Source organism: Biomphalaria glabrata, chromosome 10 (genome assembly GCF_947242115.1).
Source record: "Biomphalaria glabrata chromosome 10, xgBioGlab47.1, whole genome shotgun sequence".
In the NCBI taxonomy this organism is placed as follows: Eukaryota; Metazoa; Mollusca; class Gastropoda; family Planorbidae; genus Biomphalaria; species Biomphalaria glabrata.
Window position 1 is genome coordinate 25,314,536 of NC_074720.1, and position 26,040 is coordinate 25,340,575.

Sequence of the window (26,040 nt, forward strand, 5' to 3'; positions counted from 1 at the left end):
GTAATCTAGTAAAGATAGTTAGACATTTGGGTTTCTTATTAGTGTTGGTAGTGGTATAGTCAGGTGGATCAGTTGTTTATTTCTAAGTTTATTTAGTTGTTTCTGTAAAGTTTATTTTTATTTTCGTATTCATCTACATTTTTATTGCTTTGTAAGTTTGTTGTAAATAAAGTGTATATAAGTTTTGTTTTATAGATTTAGTTTAGTTTGTTCTTTTAGTTAGCTAGATTAGTTTAATTGTGCTGTCTGGTTGCTTAGGCGACTTAAGCCCCTTGGTCGCAGACCGAGGTGCACAGATTGGGCCCACCCAGTAGAGCTATCACCTGCCTACTGTAAAAATATTGAATAAATGTTGAGCAGCATATAATAATAAAAAGGGCCTCACTCAGTAGCGCCACCCTGACCTGCTCACATGATAATAGATTTAGATTTAAAAAAAACTTGTAGACAAGCAATATAATTAAACTAGAAATAGATTATATTTTCTAGATATAGAGCTAGATCTAGTATTTCTTTAGATTACGGCATTTTATTTGTCTGTAAACACTGTAGACCTATTTCCGTAAAGGAAAATGCCTAGATTCATTTTCTAGTTTTAAATATACCCAGATTAATATTACTTTATTAACATGGTTTTAAGTAGCATCACTTATTAGATCTATTCTAGGCTCATAAATATCGTCTGCAAAAAAGCTATCGGTACATTAATTAGGTAGACTTACACGTTGATTTCATTTAATTATTTTTAAAATATAGTCTAGAAGAGCTTCATGTCGCGTTTGCATACATCTGCATAACGTAAAAGTGGGCCACCAGCGTCTCTCCTGCCTTCTATTAGATCGCCATACAGAATGTCTTGTGGAAGTCGACCTACTGGCATTCTACGAACGTGGCCAAGCCAGCCAAGGCGTCTGCTGCTGATAACAGAGCGGATGTCCTGGCATCCTGCTCTATGTAGCACTTCCTCATTGGTTATCTTATCTTGCCACTGGGAAGAGGTGGCACTGGACAGATCCACATGGAGAGAGCATAAAGGAAGGGTCACAGATTGCAGATGTCATACACAACAGAAGCAGAAAGAAGGGTGAAAATGATACGGCGCCTGGTGATTATATATGCCCAACCTGCGATCGCAGCTGTGTATCAAGGATTGGCCTCTTTAGTCACACAAGAAGTTGCAAAGGGAAAAGATCGTCTCTCGAGACGTAAAATGCCACAGATAGTCTAGAATTCAAATGTCCGTTTCTAATATCGTAAAGATATAGATAGTTGAGCTTGACTTTTATAAACATTGCTAAAAATATAAAAGCATTTAAATATACCGTCTGCGAATAAGTCTACTTTCAATAGACCTAATAGGTTTACTTTTTTTTTTTCATAATCTAGATTTTAAAAAATCTCTTAATACTATATATAGATTTTAGATCTATAATAATTTACTGTTTAATAAAAGGGCTCCTTTCTGTCTATTGCACGTTTAGTAACTTCGTTTACATTAGGCCTATATTTAGAACTAGGTTTTGTATTAATTACTTTTGACTATTCTTATGCGAATATGAATTAAACTATTGAGAGATAGGAATGACATTCTCTACGGATTTCGTTTTTTTTAAGTTAAAAGTAGAGCATAAAAAATTACCCAGATCTAGTAGAAAATACCTAACATATGAACTTTGCTTAACGAACGTCAACTTCAAAACAGAAGCATCGAGTGAATTTGACGCGTAGGATGATCAAAAATAATATCATTTGTGATAATCTCTTACTCTAATAAATTATATCTACCATAACAGCTTGTCTGAAAATGGTTAAAGTTTTTTTCGACCTGTTTATAAAAAGCTAAAAAACATGTTCAAATCAACACGGGTACATCGTGCGCGTTCGAGGCGTAAAATACTTGTCTCCATCATTTTATTCTGTAGACATTGCAGGATGCGCTAGAACATGCGCAAAGAACCTGTTTTTATACGACTTTGTAAGAAAACCTCGAAGTCCGCGTTCCTTTAGTATAGTTCCATGGTTTGACGCTACAGTGTCTTCATAAGTAATATAGAATAAAGAACAGATCTATCAACTATTCACCTTGTGAGTTAGGATACACAGGCAACATATTTTTAAATTTTAGCCCGCAATTTAATTTTTATTTGAATCTAATTATAAAAATTGTAAATAATAAAATAAAATATTACGCAAAATGCACAGGCCCTCAAAGAGTTTAACCCCTCCCCGCCCCCCAAATGATGGAAAATTCCTAGCTACGACCATGGAGGCACAACAGAGGTGTGGCTGCATTTAAATGTTTCAGTAAATTCCAAAACTGTGGTATAAATGGAATTATGTTTTAGCTTTTCCATCAAGGAATATACTGGATGTAGCGACTAGAGGAGACATTCGCCTTGCTTTGGCTAATTTAAAGCTTGAAATTTCTAATATTGTCAGACTGCAGGAGGCACAAGGTTCCCATTTGCTTAATTTCTTTTTGCAGTGAATTCAGCAATAATAATGTTTATATTAAAAAAGTAAAACTAAATTTACATTGAAACCTAAAAACAGTAGGCCCTAATATTCAAACATTTAAAAGGGAACTATTCTTAGGATTTGAAAAAAATTCATGACCATGAGATTAATTTTTGTGTGTAATCACTGCAAATTATTTGACATAATTTTTGTATAATGATAATATTGGCTGTTTTTTGCCTTCGATTCCGAAGATTGCGGCTAAGTCCAGTGTTTCACATAACTACGCAAACCCAGTTGCGACTGCATATTTTCCCGAATTTCGTGCAGACAAAGCCGTTGTCCGCTGGCGGTCTATTAAGTTTTCCTTGTCTTTTGCACCTGTCGTCAATAATGGCTTTTCATTGAGTCTCAAATGTTTGTTCCGCAGCTTTTGTGAGAGCTCTTTAACTGTCTCTCTCAGAAGCCATCTGCTGCCAGAGAATGCTGTCAGGTACTTTCCTCTATACCAGTGAGAGCGAAATGGCACCTCTGTAACTCAATCCTACTCTAAGATCGCCTTTGGGATGCGGTCGTCTCCCATGCGGGATAAGTGTTATTGACAGCATAAAAATTAATAAATAAATAACATTTTGTTCAAATGTGCCTTCTGGCGCTTCTTTATAAGTGTTTTTCTTAGAGGGGGACGCTGGCAGATTTTTTGAAAGAAAAAATACAAAAAGAGGGCAGTAGGACAGAAAAGGTTGAAGACCACTGTAACAGTAATCAATTGTGAATATTCGTTTGTTATGAATCGCACTGTCTATGTTGTGTCTGTTTTAATTTCTTAATGTTTTCGTGAGTTAAGGGGGCTATTTTCTCCTGAGTTTTATACCTGATTTCTCTTATCAGCCATTGTGAGGCAATGGTCAAAAATATTACCAATATAATGTGAGCTTGCGCTCCCAGAGCTATTTTTATATGTAATTTTATTTTTCTACTTATATAGGTTAGAACTATTTTTATGCATTCTATTTTTTTATAGGCTAGCGCCCGAATTAATATTTGTACTTTCGCTTTTTGTTATATGGGTTAGGGCGGGTAGTATAAATAGTTAAATCCAGGCTACATCCTGTACAGTTGACCAGCGGTCAGTAAAGTCTTTCATTGTCTGTGTGACAGTTGATGATCTTAGTGATCTAATAGAATATATGATTTTGTAATTATAGTTTTGCATTTATGTATTGCAGGCTATTATTACTGCTGAATATAGATCTAGCTGCTGAACATAGCTGCTGAAATACATGCTGCTAAATATAACGGCTGTATTTAATATTGCTGCATTAAGCTGTTGCTGTAGATCTAGACTAGTGTTATTTTGTTTCTGTAGTATCGGCTTAGTGGCTTAGTTATAGTCTGTTTCTGTTCTTAGTGAAGGCTAATAGTAAGGTACTAAGGCTAAGATGTTCTTGTTTTAGTGTTAGTATAGATCTAGGTCTAGTGTAATAGTTGTAGTGATTTAGTTAGATAGTTGGTTTGATCAGTTTGTGTTAGATAGTTGGTTTGGTTAGTTTGTTGGTGTTTGTAGTGGCGTAGATTTAGAGGGTTGTTTATAGGGGTTAGTGTATATATATTTTATTATTGATTTATTTTTTTGTATATGTAAATAAAGTTTCATTTTTAATATTTAATTTGAAGTAAAGTTTCGTTTGTGCTTTCATTTAGTTTAGGTTAGTATGTCTGGTTACTTAGGCGACTCTAGCCCCTTGGTCGTAGACTGAGGTGTCACAGATTGAGCCCACCCAGTAGCGCTAACATCTGCCTACTGTATACAATTTAATGTTGAGCAGTAGGAATAGGTCTCCCACTCAGCGCCTGCCTGACCTGCTCACAATAAGCTTATAAATATAAAAAAAATCGCATATGAATATATGAATGAACTTGTTTTAGATAAAGTCCATTAATTATGGTTGTTTTGAAAAATTGATCTCACACATACCATGGCATTGTCATAATAGTAAAAGATCTATAAAATCTAGTTATAATATGTAGCCTAATCTATATAATCATAAATATTTAAGTTGAATTCGAATTGTAAATATAGAATCAGCATAGATCTACATCTAGAATATATATCTAGGTTTTACATTTAGTAGAAGCAGAATCTAAAATAATCAGAATTTATCTAGACTGTAACTTTAATAATAATAATAATAATCTTTATTATCCGTAAGGAAATTTGTCTTACAATTTGTGCATTACACCAAACAAAAAACATTATAACTATAAGAAACCAAAGTGTACATTCACACCAGACTCACTCATAATTTACATGTAACAAAGTTTATACCAGATTGTTCTTATTTAATGATTTGATTGCCAGGGGAACAAAAGAGTGTTTGTGTCTGTTTGTCTTTGCTATCGGTGTCTTGTATCTCTTTTGTGATGGTAAAATCACAAAATCCTGACACAAAGGGTGATTCTTTATTTCGAGGATCTTGTTAGCTTTTTTATAGATGTTTGTCTCAAACAACTGCCCAAATGGGGTTTGTTTTTTGCCAATGATTTTGCCAGCAGCATTTAGGATTCTATAAAGTTTATTTTTATTTTTAATGCTCAGATTGCCATACCAGTCAGTGATATTGAAACTTAAAATATTGCATATGTGAGCGTGATAAAACATAGCCAAGGCCTTTTCGCTAACATTAAACGAGGACAGTTTTCTTAGTAATCGTAATCTTTGCTGCCCTTTTTTTGCTGATATAATCAGTATTTGCAGTAAAATTTAGTTTATTGTCTAGGATAGTACCCAGGTATTTAAAGGTTTGCACAATTTCAATAGTCTCTCCAGCTACAGAAACAATATCATTTTCCTTCTTGTCCCTACGAAAATCGATTATCATTTCTTTGTTGTTTTTTTACATTTAATAATAAAAAAAATTATCTTTACAGTATTTTTCAATGTGTTCTAGGCAGTCTAGATCTAGAGTCTTACAGTTAGTCTTGATTTTAGACTAGATTTAAGTCTAGTATAATATATAAACCTATATATACGCTGCCTTTGTGGACCTCACCAAGACTTTCAACTCGGTCGATGGAGGATTTTGGCAAGGCTCGGATGCCCAACTACGCTCCTACCCATTCTTAAGCAGTTTCATGTGGGTCAAAAAGGCCAGATTAGACACAATGGTGACCTGTCTGATCATTTCCCAATAGAAAATGGCGTGAAGCAGGGCTGTGTACTTGCTCCTACTCTATTCGCTATCTTCTTTGGCGTAATGCTGGGTCAAATGAGGCAATTACACGTAGGCATCTACATCAGGTTTCGTTCAGACGGCAGTGTGTTCAATCTTCGACGTCTACTATCCCACACAAAAACAAAAGAGATAGTCATATTAGAGCTTTTCTATGCGATGATTGCGCCCTGCTAGCCCACAATGAACATGATCTCCAGATCGCGGTCAACGAATTCGCATATGCTGCCGCCTCTTTCTGTTTAACTATAAACCTTGGGAAAACAGAAGTCATGTTCCAGAAGTGACCCAATAAAACTTACTCAGCCCCAAAGATCCTCATAAGTGGACGTCCCCTTAACGAGGTAGACCACTTCACATATCTAGGAAGCACAGTATCGAATGAAAACTCGCTTTTAAGAAAGTTGATAACCGTCTAGCCAGGGCAGTATCGCTTTTAGACTCCTCAGGGCGAGAGTTTGGCGAAATAGATCGCTCCTCCTGACTTTAAAAAAAAGTGTCTATTAAGTGTCTCTCAACCCTTCTATATGAATCTGAGACAAGAATAGTATACAGAAAACAACTAAGACTACTTGAACGCTTTCACCAATGTTTGAGCTCCATCGTGGACAACTATAGACAATGGTTATGCTTGCCTTGATTGGGGCAAATATGTAGGTCACAGATGAGGCTGCGTATCCACAGGAAACATTGCATTCCGCATTAATCTTCGGACTCGATTACAAGCCTTTTTATTATTATATTAGTATATTAGGTCTTGGGGTTGAAAAGTAGATCTATAAGTAGAAGTATATTCAATATTGTATAGATAATAGTTCTACTGAGTCTGCTCTGATCTAGAATTTTTTTAGATCTAGACTCTATAAAGAATAAACTAGATAGTAGGTGTAGGCCTATCCTAATTAATAAACTTTAGTCCGGTAGAGCTAGATCTAGACTAGTGACAATCTAGTCTCAAGATAGAATCTAGATTTCTATACTAGATTCGATCTGAAATGTAGATCTAGATATAGAGTCTACTTAATGACAATGGCCTTGATTCCGAAGATTAATGATGAGTGCAGTGTTTACTATTTATTTGAATGTTTCACGAATCTAGTTAATAGGGTAGAGCCATCGGAAGATCTTAGCGACGCTGTAGCCTGGTAAGTTGGGCCATAGGCACATCGGAGCGACTCATAGAAAGAGCGTGTGTCACTGTCAGCATGTCTCTGCATGTTTAGGGACAGCTCAAGCCACCAATTATTTTTTAGTTCCCTGACCTTTGTCTGCTGGGTGTGACAGGAAGCTTCATAGAGAGATCTGGCTGCGTTGTCATTAGAGTTCGCAAGAACAGAGCGATAGTATTTGTGCTTATTCTTTACCAGTTCTTGATATGCGCATTATTCTCATCAAACTATTGGGTTTACTGCAGTATCCAACGACTTCAGTTGTTACGTCCTGAAGTATCGTTTTTAGCTGGCTCATGTTACTCTCTGAATCATCGTCCTGGGGCTTCCGGAGATCAGCCTCGAGTAGCAATATAAAGTGCTCTCGTACGTCAGCCAGCCTATCAACATTTAGCTTCTTTGCCCTAGGCAGGACATCTTTTTTTACCATCTTGATGGGATGTTCAGCTTCGTCCGGACAAAACGGTGGTCCGTGAAACAGTCGGCACTCGGCATCACTCTAGTGTGCACCATATCCCTGACATCACACTATCTCACTATTATGTAATCCTACAGGTGCCTGTGCTTTGAGCGTGGATGCATCCAGGTGGTCTTATAATGCTTTTTTGTTGAAAATTGTGTTGGTTATCTCAAACTTTGCTTCAGAGCAGAGTTCCAATAGAAGCCTGCCTTTATCGTTGCAGTTGTCAATACTATGTCTGCCAAGGACACCTGGTCAAGCGCTATAGTCATTCCCCACTCGAGCGTTGAAATCACCCATGATAATAAGTTTGTCAGTAGTGTCCACCTTGCACAGGACTCTCCTCAGGTTAGCGTAGAATCTTTTTTTTGGTTTCAGGCTCTACCTGGAGCGTGGGAGCATAAGCACTGATAATAGTGCCGTATCTAGAGCCATCTAACGGTAGTCTAAGCGACATCAGTCGGTCTGAGTGACCAACAGTAGTAGTTTCTTAGCAAGAGATTGTTTTACCATAAAAGCCACCCCCGATTGCCTGTGCTCCTCAGAGCCTCTTCCAGACCAGTATAGAGTGTAGCCAGACCCCTTTCAGTTAGCGACCCCTGGCTCGCCAAGCGTACCTCACTGAGGGCAGCTATGTCTACATCTAGCCGAGCCAACTCTAACGCAACCAGTGCAGACTTTCGTTGAGGGCATTCACTTGTGTTGCTGTTCTGCAGTGTAGTGCAGTGTGCGGACATACCAGCAGGCGACTTTAGGAGGTATCCTTTTATCGACTCGTTTGTGACTAGTCATTTGTGGGCTAATTACTGCATTGCCTCCAGAGTATTTTTAAAGTGATAATTGGCTCGCGCAGACCACTCTTTTAAACTAAATGCAGTTCACAGTAGCACAGAAGTCGAGACGGCTGTGAACCACAGATAGCCGTAGGTGTTATATCGGAGTTTCTGTCTCCTAGACTGGCTGCCGACCAAAGCTATAGAGCCCAGTCTGCCCAATGACCGAATTACTGGTTTGGTTCTACATCTTGAAGTTAGATCTCATCTAGATCTAGTCCTAGAGCTAGTAAATACTAGTAAATCAAGTAATGATAAATGGTTAGAGTCTAGCCCTATCTAGAATAATCTACTAGACTTTTTAAAATAAGTATTTTATTAGACTTAGACTTGACTAGATAGATCTATATTGTCTCCAGTTCTAGATACAATCTACACTGTTTTAACAATCATCAGAGAGAAGGAAAACGCCATAGCTTCCGGCGGCCATATTTGATAGATAGTAGATTAATAAAAGTTGTATCAATAAATTTAAAACCATTACATCCCATTTCTTATTTGTATTTATTGTAGAGTTCTGAGAAGACATCGTGATCAGATAGTCTTTTCTAGTTTCCAAATGCACTAGCCTAGATTAGAGTCTTTTCTAGTTTGCAACTGTACTAGGCTATAGATCTAGATAAAATTTATACCTACATTTTTTTTAGGTTTGAGATATAAAGATAATATTTGATAGATAGATAGATAGATAGATAGATAGATAGATAGATAGATAGATAGCATTTATTGACACATTAAGTAAATATGGAACTAACGTACCTTTAAAGACAACTTCACAGAAGAAAAAGACTAAGATACAATTCTAATTCAACTTGTAGCGCACAGTCGCGTGATGAAGTTTCAAGTGATCTTTTAGTCTAATGAACAAAACTTTGGCAGAGAACAAAATTTTGGTCTTTAGAAGCTCTTGCATGCCAGTTGACCCAAGAGGCCAAATGTTGTCAGCGTTACGAGGAATCAAGTGCAGTAAGTAAAGGTCAAATTTGGCTTTGCCCAGCGTTCTGTAAAAGGTATGTATAATAATAGGAAAAGAGTTTTATACTAACATGACTTTGACTTGGCTTTCTGTGGACGATTTCGATACCTTAACTCGATACAAAAGGACTTGAAAAAGAATAGTCGGTTTGTTAAAGAACAATGTACGTGTTCATTTTAAAACGTTTAGACACCCACAAGAAACAACATTATTTTATATAGCAAGATACATTCTTTACGTGTTTTGTTTTATATAGCAGTACATTCTTTACTTTGATTAACTAAAAAAAAACCCTGGTAAACAGAAAGAAACATAGATTTGTTTACAGTAAAGTTTTTATAAATAAGTTTAATCATTCATTTACTTACACAGAATAGTGCTCAAACTTTCTCAGGGGCCATTCAGAACCGCATGTCATGACTTACACATTAAGAAACTAGAACAGACACAAAATAAAGCAGTGCTTTACCAGGGATCAATGGTTAGGAATCTTCCTAACCAACGAATATTTTCATTTGATTAGAGTAACACTTTTAGTAAAATCATTAAATTTAGAATAAAAGACTAAAATGTAAGGTAGCAATCACACAAAAACACTGAACCATAATCTTTAAATACAAAACCTAAAAAAATACACAGAAAGATACAAAGATAAAGGCGAATTTTGTGTTGTTACCCGACAAATGACGTAGATTAAATAGCGCCAACAAAGTAGCGCGTACTTATGTATAATAAGTACCAGATTTTAGTAAGTGAAGGTCCCGGGTAGTTTTTTTTTGTTGAGGCCTCGACCTTCTTCATCCACACTGGTTCATTGATGGTACATTGAAAGTTGTGACGAGTCTTACAGGTCTTACCAGTACATGCACTCATTGATCCCTGTGCTGTAACTCTGTAATATGCACTCATTGATCCCTGTGCTGTAACTCTGTTATATGCACTCATTGATCCCTGTTCTGTAATTCTGTTATACGCACCCATTGATCCCTGTGCTGTAAATCTGTTTATATGGACTAGATTTTGAGAAAGCAAGTCAAAATGCAGTAAACACACATCATGGACAAAGTCTCTGTATTAAAGTACAAGATGACAAGTTGCAGCTACATATCGTGATGATAAAAATGTACACATTTTTGTCAAGGTGATGTTAGCCCTTTCCACCTGCAAAGTAAATATTACCTTCAAAAACTAAATAATATTGGGCCAGTTGTTGTAGGGGATTCGTATGACAATTGGGAGAAAAATTATATTGGTCGCCAGAGACGAAACCGCAGAGTGACTCCAAGATTTCTGATATGGTTAGGTGCAGTAATTTTAGAGATTGAGTACAGGACGATCTACCAGGAACAAACTATTCAGTTGAGGGTTGGTACCATATGTTTAAGCTGTCTATTGACGGTCAAAATCACAATGTCTACAAGCTGATCACTCAAGTCCTGAGAGAACAAGAGTACATTGAGAACAGAAGTACCGCAAAAACAAAAGTACAATGATAATAGGAGTACAACAAAAACAAAAGTACCATGAGAACAGGTGTACACTAACAACAAGAGTACACTGAGAACAGGAGTACACTAACAACAAGAGTACAATGAGAACAAGAGTACAATGAGAACAAGAGTACACTAACAACAAGAGTACACTGAGAACAAGAGTACACTAACAACAAGAGTACACTGAGAACAGGTGTACACTAACAACAAAAGTACAATGAGAACAAGAGTACACTAACAACAAGAGTACACTGAGAACAGGTGTACACTAACAACAAGAGTACAATGAGAACAAGAGTACACTAACAACAAGAGTACAATGAGAACAAGAGTACACTGAGAACAAGAGTACACTAACAACAAGAGTACACTGAGAACAAGAGTACAATGAGAACAAGAGTACACTAACAACAAGAGTACAATGAGAACAAGAGTACACTGAGAACAAGAGTACAATGAGAACAAGAGTACACTAACAACAAGAGTACAATGAGAACAAGAGTACATTGAGAACAAGAGTACCTTGAGAACAAGAGTACACTGAGAACAAGAGTACAATGAGAACAAGAGTACACTGAGAACAAGAGTACAATGAGAACAAGAGTACACTGAGAACAAGAGTACAATGAGAACAAGAGTACACTGAGAACAAGAGTACATTGAGAACAAGAGTACACTGAGAACAAGAGTACACTGAGAACAAGAGTACACTAACAACAAGAGTACATTGAGAACAAGAGTACACTAACAACAAGAGTACAATGAGAACAAGAGTACAATGAGAACAAGAGTACACTAACAACAAGAGTACAATGAGAACAAGAGTACATTGAGAACAAGAGTACACTAACAACAAGAGTACACTGAGAACAAGAGTACAATGAGAACAAGAGTACACTAACAACAAGAGTACAATGAGAACAAGAGTACACTAACAACAAGAGTACAATGAGAACAAGAGTACGCTAACAACAAGAGTACATTGAGAACAAGAGTACACTAACAACAAGAGTACAATGAGAACAAGAGTACGCTAACAACAAGAGTACATTGAGAACAAGAGTACACTGAGAACAAGAGTACATTGAGAACAAGAGTACATTGAGAACAAGAGTACACTAACAACAAGAGTACAATGAGAACAAGAGTACACTAACAACAAGAGTACAATGAGAACAAGAGTACACTGAGAACAAGAGTACATTGAGAACAAGAGTACACTGAGAACAAGAGTACATTGAGAACAAGAGTACATTGAGAACAAGAGTACACTAACAACAAGAGTACACTGAGAACAAGAGTACACTGAGAACAAGAGTACATTGAGAACAAGAGTACACTAACAACAAGAGTACATTGAGAACAAGAGTACACTGAGAACAAGAGTACATTGAGAACAAGAGTACATTGAGAACAAGAGTACACTAACAACAAGAGTACAATGAGAACAAGAGTACACTAACAACAAGAGTACACTGAGAACAAGAGTACATTGAGAACAAGAGTACACTAACAACAAGAGTACACTGAGAACAAGAGTACACTGAGAACAAGAGTACATTGAGAACAAGAGTACATTGAGAACAAGAGTACATTGAGAACAAGAGTACATTGAGAACAAGATTCTTATAACCATTCTAAAAAAACGAAGTAAAACTGCATGCCAGACAAAGCACTTCCAAAGTCACAGGGGTCTTGCAGCTATGTTGCCAATGTGTGAAAAAAAGCCACTGAATGAGTTTCTACTTGGCATTCATACAATTTGACTTGAAGTATTGTCTTAGATAAGACACAGAATGGCCTTGAACCTGTTTCAAGGATCATTGATTTACACAATGGTGTTAAAAACAATTGTCATTAACTTACACAGAGTGGTATTCAACCTGTATCATGGATCATTCATAGTTAAGACACGCGTGTCATTGACTTACACTGAATGGTGTTCAACCTTTTTCATGGTTCATAACAGACACGCGTGTCATTGACTTACACACAATTATGATCAACCTGTTTCATAGACCATTCAAATTCCTGAGACGCGTGTCATTGACTTACAATGGTGTTCAACCTGTTTCATGGAGTTATCAGGCACACGCGTCCTTGACTTACACAGAAAGGTGTTCAACCTGTTTCATGCATCATTCAGACATCCGCGTCATTGATACACAGCAGTGTGCTCAACTTGTTTCGTAGACTGATTAGATACGCGTGTCGGATCACAAAAAAAAAGGTAACTGATAATCCGAGTCTTCATAATAGACTGTCGGCAGAAGTCTCCACAGGCCAGATAGTACCTCTGCACAGGCCAGATAAGCTTCGTTAAATGCACTTAGGGCATCACAGTACTGGCATACTGATCCTAATAATCTTTTACTTTTATATTAAGTTGGTAGAGATGTATAGTTTATTCCCTTTTGATATTAAACACTGTGAAGCTGTATGGTGCACTGATAGATTATTGTTCTCTTAGTATTGTTCTTCTCAAATAAGTACAGAGTTGTCTGTGTGTTCTTACCATAGACTTATATAGACTACTCTAGAGTTGTCTGTGTGTTCTTACCATACACTTATATATACTACTCTAGACTGGACATGGAAACTTTTTTAAAACTACAAAAATTGTCGTGAAAATTTTTTAGAAAGTTGAATCAAGGCGTTGTTTTGTAAAGTAGTTAAAAGAAGTAGAGTTTTTTTTCAACCCTAACATATAATTTAATTTCTAGATCTAGTAATTGAACATAAAAAATAAGAGTACTCTCGTCTCAAAATTATTATTTTGCAATTTTTAGACACATAATCTAGATAGATCTAGGTAATCAATCTATTTAAATGTACATAAGATGATTAAAATCAACATGAATTATTTCGTTCTAGGATTTTTGAAACATTATTTCAGAAACAAACAGGAAATGGCTTTGTTTCATATATTGGAGTGAATATACGAGAAATGATTTTGCATTATTTCTAAACTTTGAAAACTAAAGATCATTACTTTTCTAAGACAGAAAAGATTGATTGGGGCGACTCCCCTGAGCGCTTAAAAAAGAGTTTACGTACATAAAAAAATCCATCTATACATAGGTTTGTGAATTAATCAGTCGAGGATAAGAATTTATTTCCGGTTTCCAGTCTAGTATACTATATAAGTCTACAAGCCTGACATTACCCGCGGCCTGCGGGTCTTAGTTTGTGTTTACTAATCTAGTGGATTGGATTTAGATGTATGTTAAACTTAGCTAATGATCCTTTCAAGTTTTTCTCTTTCGCTACGAAAATAAAATTAGTTTTGCAAAAATGGGTTTACCCGAAGCCAATACATTCATATCTATTAAAAACGAAAGGAGCGATAGATGAATAGGATATAAAGTACAATTAAAACGGGTTTACCCAATTTGTTAAATGAATGGTTTTATAAGTAAGTCAGGACGTTCTGAATTCGCAGATATATGGAATGAATTTATGTAAAAATGATTTTGAAACACAAATTTGAAGGTTAATTTTTACTAAATAATGAAATCAATAGACTATATATTGTATTTTGATGTGTCAAAGTAAAAAACTATATGTGCAAAGTGTAGTTCATAAATTAGATCTAGATCTAAATCCTTTCGATCTTTTCTCATGTCAACATTTTTAAACGATGAAGTTATAATGCTTTAATAGAGTCGGTCAACTTTTTTTTTTTGAGGGTCTTAAGTTTGTTTTAGGGCTACAATACATACACTACGGTCTAAGTTAGTACCCAAGGAACATTTCTGCCAAGTTTTATCAAGATTGGTCAAGCGGTTTTTATTTCTATTCCTAACATACATACATACATACGCCTTACTTTCTACTTTATAGTATAGATGGTTCTTACATTTACTAGAATGAAGGGAAAAATAGAAATATCTTATTAGCTAATTTATAATTATTCTGCATACGTGGATGGATTAGATTTAGATGTTATAGCATATCGGCACAATTTAGGCCATGTCCACAATGCTCTACTAAGTGCCTAACATCCCTAAGTAAGAAAAGAGGCAGCTGTTGTTTCTTAAGCACCGTTTATGATACAAGTGTTTTCATACAAATGGAATGGAAAACTTGTCTTTGGGGAAAAAAGAGTGGAGAGGTTTCTAACTGAAGACGAACTAACCCAATAGAAACCCAATAGAAACTTACGCTTCCGTTTAGTGGAGTAATAGGCTTCCTGTACTGACTAGACTAGTTCAAGATGTCCTATTGAAATAAAGTATACACTTCCACGCTCTGGCTCTCGTATCGATTCTATATTTCAAATAAATGTATATTGGTAAGATACTTAGTCACAAACCTGGACAAATCAATTGTTTCCGCCTAATCTAGTCTCATTAAGTAAACGTCATTGTATTAATTTCTTTCAGGATTAGTCAGATCATGTCTCGACTAAGTCTTTGAAATTTAAACGACGTGCTCTGTGAGAATTAAGGGGAAATAATTAGTCAAAGTAACGCTGGTATATATTTATATATAGTTCCAGGTGACCGAGCCTCGCTCGGATGAATAATTTGTTAAGGAAAGATATTTACTTATTTTGGAAACATTTTTGTAAATGACAAAAATGAACAATCGGGTAAAAAACTCCCAATTCAAAGAGTTGCTTTCGTATTCTTTTAGTTCTAAATGTCAATGTACATGGCGAATAGAAAAGAAAGTCTCCATACAGAAAATGTGTTGGACGTAATCATTTTATTATAAGTAACGTCTGTATTTCATAAGATAAGATACAGTCAAGAAAATCGCAGCTCGTCGAGTCGTTTACATTGCATCCTTTGCCCAAAAGTTTTGGGGTATTATTGGCTTTGAAGAAAGTCTCTGCATTGTAACTTCTCAAATGGTTAAGTTCAGACATTTATTATTGTATATTAAGTATGGATTTGGTACGAAATATCAAGTGATGCAAAATCTCTACGTTATAGGGTACAACATGCACTCTGTAACAAAGTAAAATAGCGCATGTATTTCCTAAGAGACTTAAAACATTGCGTTAGTATTCTAAAGAAACCTTTCCGTTTGACATCTGTTTTACGCTGACCACCTTTCAGATCACTAAAAAAAGATTGCCTTTTGCTTACGTTCACTCCCATACGGGAAACGCGCCCTGCCAAGCGTAAAGGTCGGACTATAAGAAGACCCTCCATATTGTCCATACCGCATTGGCAACAACATCGCTGTTTGTATTGCAATCTTGTCAAGCGTTTAAGTAGTCATTGTTGCTTCTGTATGATACTCATATATCTCGGATCCATATAGAAGGGTTGAGAAAACAAACTGCTTGTTAGACACTGATTTTTGTTGGCAGGCGGAATGGTTTATTTCGCCACACTCTCGCTTGGAGGCGTCCAAAAGCACTACTGGTAGTGGCCTTGAACAGACGGTGATTAACCTCCCTTACAAGCAATGCGTCATTTGAAACTTTGCTTCCCAAATAGGTGAAGTGGTCTACGACGTTAGGGCTGAGGGTCCCCAATCACGGTGATCTTTGGCACTGAGTAAATATTATTGGATGACTTCTGGAACATGACTTTCGTTTTTCCGAGGTTAATAGTAAAACCAAAAGAGGCGGCGGCGTACGAAAAATTCGTTGACCATAGCGCCCTGTGAATGCTAGGTATAAGAATGAAAGTTAAACTATAAAAAGGAAATTCACAACTAAAGTATTACTATGCAATTCATTAATATTCATCGTTTTTATTTTGTACCTTAATAAGGCACAGACTTGTACAAAAACATATGTACATGGATTGATTGGATTTGATTTTGGGCACATCGGCACAATTTAGACTATGTCGTGCCTGCATTCCCTTAAAAACTACTCTCTCTTTACATTACAAAGGCTAAATTCTATACATGGATTAATTATGTAATAATGGAATAAAAAAAATAAATTTGCCGATATATGATTATATTATTGTGTTTTAAGTGTTTTATAAATTGTTTACACTTTAATTGCGGAAACCAGTGTAAGTAGCTTTTACTTAGTTGACAAGGCTGATAGAGCCAACTATAAGATGGAGCGCAAATGTTTAATTAGGTCTATTGATTCATTAATTAAAACTTGTTCATGTTTGCAAAGAAATGTTTTAGTGTACTGCAGTAAGCCTAGTGGTGTCAAGTTTTCTTCCCTTTCTTGCCTTGGGCCCTTGTGACGTAAGCGGTGTCAAGTTTTTCCCGTTGACGTCATATGGAAAATTTTGATTCAAAAAACATTGTAGCCAAAATTAATTTTTATATAATGAAACATTTTCAAACCCATATAACGGTCGACATCGAGTTTTCCCGATGTGGTCAATGAGTTGAGAATTTTTTTCTCACTATTATGCACATACCGTGAAATTTCAAAGAAAATTGTTAGAGCCGTTTTCGAAATAAAATTTATATATATGTATATATATATATATATATATATATATATATATATATATATATATATATATATATATATATATATCTAATATATAAAGTAGAATGTGAGGCGTATGTATGTATGTATGTATGTATGTAAGTATGTATGTCCCCGTATAGAAATCAAAATCGTTTGACCAATCTTGATAAAACTTGGCAGAAATGTTCCTTGGGTACCAACTTAGACCGTATTGTATGTATTGTAGCCCTAGAACAAACTTAAGACCCTCAAAAAAAAATTGACCAGCTCTATGAAAGCATTATAACTTCATCGATCTAGGCCATGTTTACATGAGAAAAGATCGAAAGGATCTAGATCTAGATCTAATTTTAAGAACTGCACTTTGTGCAGATAGTTTTTGACTCTGACACATGAAAATACAAAATATAGTCAATTGATTTAATTATTTAATAAAATTAACCTTCAAATTTGTGTTTCAAAAGCATTTTTACATAAATTCGTTCCTTATATCTGCGAATGTAGAATTCCTGATGAGCATTCTTTCATTAGACAATACCATAATGTTACACATCTTTCTATTCCTAGGTCCAAAACTCTAATTAAACTCTAAGATGTTATAACTTCAGTTCAGTTCAGATAGTTTGATACTTTAACACATGAACATACTAATTATAGTCCATTCATTTCATATTTTAATCAAATTAACATTTTTCATGCATTCGTTCGCCCTAAAGCTGCGAAGCCGTGTTAAGATATATTCTAATAGTTTCATTCATTGGCGTACATCTAATTAAAAAGGTCACGCATGCGCAAGTGCAAAATGAACTCTATCCAAGCCAATATTTAACTCTAGATTACTCCAAATCTAGATCTATGTCTAACTCAAGATCTACTTTATTTTTAAAAAGTGAACATACAAAATTAAGTCTATTCATTTAAAATTTTAATCAAATATTTGTAGGCCTACAAGCAAATGTTTTTATTTGAAAAAATGGATTTAAGTCGATTAGCTAATTTGTCAGCACAATTCATATGTCTAGTATATCCTATACTCTTAAGCGAGCAATTCTTGTATATGTGAGCAGGTCAGGCAGGCTCGAGTGGGAGGACCTATTCTCTGCTGCTCAACATTAAAAATTTACCAACAGTAGGCAGATGTTAGCGCTACTGGGTGGGCTCAATCTGTGCACCTCGGTATGGTGACCAAGGGGCTAGAGTCGCCTAAGCAACCAAAGATACTAAACTATACTAATTAACTAAGAAGAAGCAATACCGAAACTTTACTTCAAATTAAATAAAACAAAAAGATACGTTATTTACATAAAAATAAATCAATAGTAAAATATAATATATACACTACAATGAAAACAACTAATTCTAACCCTCTAAATCTACGACACTACAAACACCAACAAACTAACCAAACCAACTATCGAACACAAACTGATCAAAACTAAAGAGAACTAAATCACTACAAGATAACTACTACACTAAACCTAGATCTACACAAACACACAACAATAAACTAGTCTATATCTACAATATTCTATTACTATAACCAACCCATAACTCTAACACTAAAACAAGAACACCTTAGTCTTAGTACCTTACTAACTAGACTAAACTAGTTACTAACTAGCTAAAGCAAGAAACAGACTATAACTAAGCCACTAAGCCTATAACTATAAAGGCTACACTACAAAAACAAAATAACACTAGATGCTAGATCTACAGCAAGAATAACAATACTAGATCTATCAATAGTTGTCAATAGCTGTTTATAGCAGAAACAAAATTAGAAAATAATACTAGATTCCCTAGAATTAGAATAGATCTACTACAGCAATTATAGCAGCAATATTAGATACAGCAGCATGTAATATTCATCAGTAACACAGCAGTAATAATAGCCTGCAAAACATAAATGCAAAACTATTTTTATGACTTTGCCATGCGCACCGCCATCCAAGATAGTACAGAAAGAAAGTGCGCACTATCTGTGACTAAACAAGTCGGATGTTGACATTAGGGAAAACGATTTCCGCCCAAGGAGAGAGCCAATATGGAGATGCTGAACTCAAGGCAGATGCCCTTTGTGTTTGTCATGTCTCTATGTAAATAAACGTCTATGTCCTCGTTGAGTTGCCTCACTTCAGTTATTACAATTGGTGTCAGAAGTGGGATTATAGGCAGCGAGAGGAGGTAGGCTTTGATTACAATGACATATTTGAAGCTATTACATCAGCTCTCAATTAAAGAGATAAGACAAGAGCTTCGGGACCGAGGTTTAAAATCCCTCGGTAGCAGGGAAACGCTCACGGCTCGTCTGAGGCAAGCTCTGATCAATGAAGAAAAAGATCCGGAGACCTACACATTTGAAATTGAACTTGGGATTGTTGAGTTCATTGGCAAGATCCAGGACTTTTTGGACGCATTTGATGAACAACTGAACATAAACAGGAACATAATGTTGAACAAAGTAGATGAAAGTGTATTGCAAGTAGAAGGCCAAATAGACCAAAGTGGTAAAATTGTGTCGCAAGCAAAAGGAGGAATAAACTCGTTAGGGAAGGAGCAGTTGCCTGGTCAGGACTGTGGCTGCACAAACAGTGGTGATTGAGGCGCTGGGGAACGGAGCGCTGTCTGTCACTGTGTTTTGGGCAAGTCTGGCGGGGATGACTTTCATGGCGAGAAACGGGACAACGATTGCTGCGGCGATATCAATGGGATATACAGAATTGAAAGAAAAGAAACAAATGAAGTAACTAGAGAAGTCTGTTAAGAGCCTGAAACTTTTGTTCCTGGTATACCTGCAACGAGCCGGACAGATCAAGGCAACGTTGGGTCTGCGTCCGAGCTGGCTGCTATGGACCTTAAAGACCTCTGTTTATCTGTCAGTACCTTTGATGAGAACTCAAACCACGAAAGCCTCAAGACCGTTTCTGATTCCTTGCCTTGGATGTCGTCGGGTGAAATTGCGAATACGGGCCTCAACAATGACCGAGGCAGAAACAACGAATTTGACTTTGGCAGCGGCATAAGAGAGAACTCCATACTTGGCAACTGCATCCAGGCGATTGACATGAACTGTATATGCGGCGTCCTGCGTGAACAGTGCCCATGCCAAGAAACTCAGCTACAAGACCTAAACTTGACAGAAATGTGTACTTATGCCCACATCAGTGAAAGTGACTTGAACGGTGGTGAATTAATCCCAGCGAAACCTGATGTAGTGGTGGATGAACATTACAAGGATGCTTCATGGGCATACCTTACAGATGAAGCTGAGAAAGACTATGTGCTTGAAACCATGGCTAGCTGTGGGCCTACAACTGTGTCACGACACGTCCATGGAAAAGGTCCGCTCACTCAGCGTCTTAGAACAACAACCCTGGAATCTACGGTGATCGCCACAACATCCATTTGTGTTACGTGGCTGACAACCCTGACCTCCATTAACTCTCCATGAGTCAGCTGGCTGGCATCAGCGACTAACGTCATGAGGTCGAAGCAGCGACCACAATATCGACTCAAGCATAGACTGGCCAACTGGAAGAAGAGGAAGCGACGACCACGGGAAACTGTGCAGATGGCTTTGTGGGCAACAGACACCCTACCGTTTATGGTTCCCACCGATCGACCTCCACCTGAACTGTCAAAGCTCCACTGCACTGTTTCTTTTCGGGACGAAAAGTGCTAAGACGGGGGCAATGTTATGACTTTGCCATGCGCACCGCCATCCAAGATAGTGCAGAAAGAAAGTGCGCACTATCTGTGACTAAACAAGTCGGATGTTGACATTAGGGAAAACGATTTCCGCCCAAGGAGAGAGCCAATATGGAGATGCTGAACTCAAGGCAGATGCCCTTTGTGTTTGTCATGTCTCTATGTAAATAAACGTATATGTCCTCGTTGAGTTGCCTCACTTAAGTTATTATACTATATTATATTCTATTAGGACTGATGGATGCCGCCATCTTTAATACAGCATGTTGCCAACTATTATGACAAATAGTCCAAGTAGAAAATAAAATAACTATCTTACACATAGTGTGACATAGATTTAGTAAAAAAAAATAGTTACAAACTTACAGGCCGTCCCAGGTACAGAATAATAAAATAATTAGACGACAGACCACAAAGATCTTCGGCTGTCACACAGACATACTATACTGACCACTAGTCAACTGTACACTGAACTGCTTTAAGACAGCATGTAGTACATCCCTTTTTATACTATCCCGCACTAACCTATATAAATATGCGGAAGTACAATTATAAAATCTGACACTAACCTATAAAAATAAAATATATAAAAATAGCTCTAACCTATACAACAAAATGCATATAAAAATAGCTCTGGGAGCGCAAGCTCACATATATATATATTTATATATAAATTTTATTTCGAAAACGGCTCTAACGATTTTCTTTAAAATTTCAAGGTATGTGCATATTAGTGAGAAAAAAATTCTCTACTCATTGGCCACGTCGGGAAAACTCGAGTTCGACCGTTATATCGGTTTGAAAATGGCTCATTATCGAATTCGAACCCGGTACCCACGGTTCAGAAGCCAAGCGCTTTACCGCTCAGCCACCGCGCCTCCACTCTTGATCTAAAAAGCGGTTATTAGCAAGTTGGAATGCACCCCGAAGATAGAGAGAAAACGGCGTTCTATGCAGGAAACGTTTTTTGGCAATTTACTGTAATGCCTTAAGGACTCTACAATGCTCCGGCCACTTTTGAACGATTGATGGAGCGTGTCTTACATTGACTTAACTAGAACATCTGCCTTGTCTATCTGGATGGCATTATCATCTTAGGTAAGACGTTTGAAGAGCATCTTATAAATCTCAAGGAAGTGTTTCGAAGGATAAGAGGCGTTGGGATGAAACTCAACCCAATGAGGTGCTCTTTGTTTAGAAGGAGAGTAGAATATCTTGGGCACATCGTGTCAAGGGACGGGGGTTAGCACTGATCCAGATAAATTGAAATAAAGAAGCTTTCTGGGATTTTGTTCGTATTACAGACTTTTTCATCCCCCTAATTGGCTTACCCAATACCAGGCGTGACATTCATACTGGACACAGCTCCAAAGTTCTGATATCTGTAGTGGGCACATTAGGGCGGGTGGCCGGCTACCGTGGGCATAAGTGTGCTGCGGGCAGAGCTGATCTACCGTGGGCAGCATCTTTAGCAGGATAAGTCCAGTGAGTTGCGGAGATTTGGCGAAGCTATGACGTCTCGCACAGACACGTGGTCTATAGGAACGTCGCGCCTAGTAGGTTGACAAGTGGATTGTCGAATAGGCAGGCAAGTAGAGCCGATAGTGCCAACTAGGTTAACAAGTGATGACCTGTAGGGCTGAATAGCATTTAGTAGGCAGATCCAATAGGTTGACTGGTAGGTAGTCGAACAGTAGCAAATAAATAGGCAGACACTTGAGGGAGGCTGCAGATAAACAAAGACAAGTTAGGACATGTCTCTCATGCATCTTATCGATGCCCTCGACCGAGGTGCATTTGTCAGATTGGTGAATTTGCTTTTGAGCACAATGGGGAGATGATGACAACTGGGATTGGAAAAATAGATGGCTGATAATAGCAATATAAACTGTACATAGTTAGGGAGATAATAATCTCAATTAAACATCATAAGTCGGAAGAGAGGGGGGGAAATGGACGATACAGCGACCATGACGGTTTGTTTACATATGGCCGTCGGCCATAGACAATGGTGTGCGCTTGAATGGAGAGAGTGTCCGTTCAAGAGGCGCTACTCTCGTCAGAGTAAAATGAGTGTGAGCTGGCGCTCCTAGATCTATTTTTTTAAATCTATTTTTATCTGTTGTTAATTTGTGTAAACTATCTAGGCTAGTGCTGAGTGCATGCATGGTTTCCGCCAGCTCTTTAGTGTTAGAGTTAATTTACGTGAGTCATGACCTGGCTCTATAAATAGAAAGGGTCAGTTCATTCTTTTTCCGGTGTTGACCGTTGGTCTGTGAGACCATGTAGGAGTTAGTAGTTAGTAATTGTAGTGTAATTTCAGCTGGGACCGCCTGTAAGTTGGAAAATGTTTTTATTTTTACTTCGTTAGTTTATATTGTATTAGTTATTCCTACATCTATTGCTATAGTCTAGATGTAGACTGATTAGTGTAGTGGCATCACTGGCTAGTTAATTAGCCATGATTACCTCTGATGGAACCGGAAGTTCCGTAGACTTGGGTAGCGTCACCCCCTTGCGCCATCCTTATTGTTTTTCTATACTTATGTCTATTTGAATATTTTATTATTTTATGTTCCCTATGTATTTTTATTAATATTTTATTGCTAGGATAACCACTCTATTAAGTTGGCAGTTTGTCCTACTTTTTAATGTAAAAGATGGCTGCGTCCTAAGCATCGCTGTCATGGCGGCTTTGTTCAGTTTGTTGAGCTTAGACTTAAATTTATGTTTATTGTAGTCTAGCCTGACCTGTGTTGGTCGTGGCTTGTATGGCTTTTATTAGCCAAATGAAGGTGATTGTTATTACCTGCGTAGATTGTTTGGAGTGTGTGTTAGTCTAGATCTAGTCCATTATAATGATTATTTTATATATTTTTCATATGTCTTATGTTTGTTTATTTTGTATAATTGCAGGCTATAATTCCTGTCGTTATTTCTACTGTCTTACTGCCATTACTGCTATAGTTAAGCTGTCTGCTGTACTTTTGTGTTTAGTGTTGGTATTTTTAGGTGTAATCTAGTAAAGATAGTTAGATATTTGGGTTTCTTATTAGTTTTTGTAGTGGTATAGTCAGGTTGATTAGTTTATTGCTAAGTTTATTTAGTTGTTTCTGTAAAGTTTATTTTTATTTTCGTATTCATCTATATTTTGATTGCTTTGTAAGTTTGTTGGAAATAAAGTGTATATAAGTTTTGTTTTATAAATTTAGTTTAGTTTGTTCTTTTAGTTAGCTAGATTAGTTTAGTTTAGTTTAATTGTGCTGTCTGGTTGCTTAGGCGACTCTAGCCCCTTAGTCGCTGACCGAGGTGCACAGATTGGGCCCACCCAGTAGAGCTACCACCTGCCTACTGTAAAATATTGAACAAATGTTTAGCAGCAGATAATAATAAAAAGGGCCTCACTCTGTAGCGCCACAACCTGACCTGCTCACATGAGTAAAGGGTGAGATAATTCATATATCTTTTCTAAACGCAGTATTAGTGCGCTAGTAAAATTATCAAGGCGGTCAGCCGAGATAAAGGGAATTAAATAAGATATACATATGCAATGGTTATATTCCTACTTGCGATAGTAAGAAATACATAATGCACACATTAAACATAAATAAAATAGTAAAATCCACATGATAATATCCAGTAAGAAATATACACAAACTAATTAAGATGGATCTGTGATTAAGTTCGGCTTACCACCAGGTATTCCTATAAGAGTAAGAAAATATGATTAGTCTAGACTCGATGGTCAGCGAGGAGAAATGATAGAGTAAGTCCGGCTCGACTTAGTCTACCTTAAAAAGGTCTGGAAGAGATGGGCGGAAACAGGAAAGGCGATAGACTAAAGATTATCTCTCACGCGGGTGAAGTCTCACAAGAGTGGCACCTTGGTGTGTCACGAGGCGTGGTGACACGAATAATCTCCTTGAACAAAGAGAAACGCGGGTAGGGGTGGAAGAATGAATGAAGTATGTACCAGGCCAGGTGGTGTCGACGTGAAAGTCGGACATCCGGCGCCTAAGGTCAATATAGGTGACTGTTTGTTTGATATTTTCCCAGGTCAAGGGGAGATAGACGAGAAGTCGTGGCCTAGTTGTCGCCAAGGTGGTGGACTCAATCTAGTGAGAAGAGGAAAAGGTGGGGTTTGTGATGAAAATGGGGACGAAAGGGGAAAATAATTAAAATAAAATAAATAAATAATAATTATTAATAAATAATACTGTGATAAAATTGAGTGACTCTGTCAGCAAGCTTTTGACTTGGGACAATAGGTGTCATCAAAGGGTTTGGGAATCCGCAGACGACACAACTAGTCGTCTTCAGCTGATGTTGCCTAAAATGAGAGTGACTGGATTACTAGAAGAGATGCGTAATAGCTCCAGTGGATCTCATCTCGGTGTAAACAAGACTTTGGAAAAGGTTCGCCAGCGTTTCTACTGGTTTAGGTATCGAGAAGACGTGGAAGAATGGTGTCGAAGATGCGACGTCTGTGCGGCATCAAAGGGCCCGCCACGTAAAATATGGGTTGATATGCAGCAGTACAACGTGGGTGTCCCATTTGAGAGAGTAGTAATTTATGTGGCTGGGCCATTTCCTGAAACCAAGAACGGGAATAGTTACATCTTGGTGGCAGTTGATTACTTTACCGAATGGCCTGAGGCATACGCAATTCCTAATCAAGAAGCCAATCACAGTAGATGAAACTTTAGTACAAAATTGGATTTGTCGGTTTGGTGCCCCTATTGAGATGCACTCCGACCAGGGCCGAAACTTTGAATCCAAAGTCTTCCAAGAAATGCTCCAGATATTAGGAATCATGAAGACTCGCACTACCCCTCTTCACCTCCAATCAAATGGATGGTGGAGCAATTCAATAAAAACCCTGGAGCAACACCTTTCAAAGTTTGTCGATGAACGACAAGACGACTGGGATATTTATATTCCGTTATTCCTTATGTCATATAAAGGATCCATTCACGCTAGCACAGATATACCTCAGCAAAGATGTTGTTTGGCCGTGAACTTTTATTACCATGTGATCTATTATTTGGTATTCCTGGAGATACACCAGTCAGTTCTTTCGAGTATGTATTCAATCTTCAAGATCAAGATCAATAGCGACTCGATGAAGAAACGATATGACAAACGGGCCAATTTCTCCGGGTTTCAAGAGAGCGATCTGGTATGGCTGTACAGCCCTTGGAGGCGGAAAGGCAGATCTCCAAAGCTACAAAGACACTGGGAAGGTCCATACCGCGTCGTAAAGAGGGTCAACGACGTGGTTTATAGGATTCAGAAAAGTCCACGG

The 26,040-nt window shown here is 37.3% G+C and overlaps 1 protein-coding gene across 2 annotated transcripts in view; it reads right to left on the reverse strand.

Annotated features, from left to right (window-relative positions):
* LOC106070894 (putative ammonium transporter 1) overlaps window positions 1-9,172 on the reverse strand; it is a 114,456-nt gene extending 105,284 nt beyond the window's left edge. Inside the window, exon 1 of one of the 2 annotated variants that reach the window (XM_056044950.1) lies at window positions 8,912-9,172. The gene's annotated coding sequence lies outside the window, so the exon portion shown is untranslated. The remainder of the gene's footprint in view (window positions 1-8,911) is intronic. The other variant, XM_056044948.1, reaches the window with a different exon arrangement.
* Between the last annotated feature and the right edge of the window lie 16,868 nt (window positions 9,173-26,040).